The sequence below is a fragment of the Taudactylus pleione genome, unplaced genomic scaffold, assembly GCF_031769625.1.
Source record: "Taudactylus pleione unplaced genomic scaffold, aTauple2 ptg000632l, whole genome shotgun sequence".
Classification (NCBI taxonomy): Eukaryota; Metazoa; Chordata; class Amphibia; order Anura; family Myobatrachidae; genus Taudactylus; species Taudactylus pleione.
Window position 1 is genome coordinate 1,963,800 of NW_028285034.1, and position 2,650 is coordinate 1,966,449.

General features: G+C 47.4%; 1 pseudogene; it reads left to right on the top strand.

The window, feature by feature from the left end:
* The first annotated feature begins 350 nt into the window (after positions 1-350).
* On the top strand, positions 351-2,099 carry LOC148479206 (E3 ubiquitin/ISG15 ligase TRIM25-like; annotated as a pseudogene).
* The last annotated feature ends 551 nt before the right edge of the window (positions 2,100-2,650 follow it).

Genomic DNA, 2,650 nt, shown 5'->3' on the forward strand with positions numbered 1-2,650 from the left:
TGATCGGCATCATTCACAGACATATCGCATTGGTTGTGCTGCACACCCGATGGACAGATATGTCTGCAGACCGCTCGTACACATACAGCGGCAGTCGCGGGGAGGGGGCGAGACATGATCCCGCCCAGCTGCCTGGACCCTCAGGCAGAAGCAGATGAAGGCTGTTCAGTGTGTATGAATGACCATCATCTGCAGATGTATCTGTATAGTGTGTACCCAGCATTAGTATAACTGAGCCTGTAGCTATAATGTGAGTGACAGCTCAGCCTCGCCCTGTGTGCAGAATGTGACCCCTCTGGTATCTGAGTGTCAGAGACTTTCACTCTCATTTCTCCTTTCTGCTGCCAGCGATGGCGTCTGCTGATCTGAGACAGGAGCTGGACTGTTCCATCTGCCTGAGCATTTATACAGATCCTGTAACCCTGAGATGTGGTCACAACTTCTGCCAGGTCTGTATTGATGGTGTGCTGGATGCACAGGAGGGGTCTGGAGTTTATACCTGTCCTGAATGCAGAGAGGAGTATCAGCAGCGTCCTGCCCTGGAGAAAAACAGGAAACTCTGCAACATAGCAGAACATGTCCGCTCTATTCCAGAGGAGGGAACTGGGGTGTTCTGCACTTATTGTGTCCAATCTCATGTACCTGCTCTTAAAACCTGTCTCAAGTGTGAAGCTTCTCTGTGTGATATACATTGGAAGACACACAAGTCAGCAGAACACGTCTTAGTTGACCCCATCACTTCCTTGGAGAATAGAAAATGCTCCGTCCATAAAAAGATCCTGGAGTATTACTGCACTGAGGATGCTGCCTGTATCTGTGTATCCTGCTGTCTGATCGGGGAACACAGAGGACATCAGATGGAGTCACTGGATGAGGCCTCTGAGAAGAAGGAGAAGCTGAGAGATCTTCTGCAGAAACTGACCACAAAGAGAGCGGAGGCTGAGAAAAGAGTCCAGAGTCTGCAGGAACGCAGGAGAGAAGATCAGGGAAAAGCAGCTGGTGTAACAGATACAGTCACTGCCCTGTTTAGAGACATCAGGAGACAGCTGGATGACCTGGAGAAGAGAGTCTTGAGTGAGATCTCCAGGCAGGAGAAGCGCGTTTCACTCTCAGTCTCTGATCTGATCCAGAAGCTGGAAATAAAGAAGGACGAGCTGTCCAGGAAGATGCGTCACATTGAGGAGCTGTGTAACATGTCTGACCCAGTGACTGTCTTACAGGAACCAGACACAGGTGACTTGTGTGATACTGAGGACACAGAGAGACTTGATAACCAGGTCCGTGGTGCAGGAGATCTGGATGTGGGTCTCATCTCAGGGACATTACACACATTATCTGATATAATAACAGGTATAAATACAGGGATCTATGTGCAGGAAGCTACAGACCTATTACTGGATGTAACCACAGCTGGTAATTATATACAGATATCAGGTGACAGGAAAACTGCATCATGGTCACATATAAACCAGAATCACCCAGTAACACCAGAGAGATTTCTGTATGATCAGGTAATAAGCACCAGGGGATTCTCCTCAGGGCGACAATACTGGGAAGTGGATGTCAGTAAATCAGTGAGGTGGAAGGTGGGGATGTGTTATCCCAGTATAGACAGGAGAGGAGATCAGTCATACATAGGATATAATAACAAGTCCTGGTGTATGTATAGGTATAATGATCAGTACTCAGTGAGACATGACAGTACAGAGATCCGGTTACCTGACAATATCCCCTGTGACAGAGTGAGGATATACCTGGATTATGGGGCAGGACAGATATCCTTTTATTCTCTGTGTGACCCCATCAGACACTTACACACATACACTGCCGCCCTCACTGAGCCCCTTCATGCTGTATTATGGGTATGGGATGGTTCTATAACTTTATCTGGGGGAGTCAGTATCAGGGAGAAATCACCATAAGGAACCTGCCCAGAGACTGGTGACATCACAGGGAGGGGGAATCTGATTGGTGGGACACTCAGCCAATAGAATGAGGCAGTGGGAGCTTAGTTTGGAGACAGCTCTGTGGGTGTGTGATGAGCAGCCCCCAATATCTGCAGCCCCTGATTTTAAAAATGTTTTCTCCTTGATGCTCAACACAGCGAAATATAGGACCTAGAGTCTGCTTTCCACAGTGCAAGTGTCAAGACCAATCAGATTCTGGTATCTCTGGCAACAAACCCCGCCCCCTCTTTCCCTGACCTAGCAGGATAGGTTGTGCTGTGACAATGTTTCATGTGTGACTGCACTAATAGAGCAGGGACTATGCTGCAGACCCCCCAGGTCAGGTACCAGTGGTGTCCCTGCTCTCCCAGCCAGGATATACATTGTCTGCAGTCACAGTGCAGGGGGGAGGGCAGCATATAATGAAAGCATTGTCATTTACTCTCCTAGTAACAGTTATACAGTATATGCTACATGCACAGAATAACACCCACAATTATTACCTGTCATCCTGCAATTACTGTGACACTGTATATTGTACTGTACCTGATATATGATGTATACGTCTGTTTTATATATATACTGTAACTATTATGTAAGCAGAGGTAGCTGGGGAACAATAACACAGCATAGGTCATTACACTGGCTAATAAAGGACAAAGCAGAAGGTCCATATCCTAACCCTTCCCCTCTCCCTAACCCTC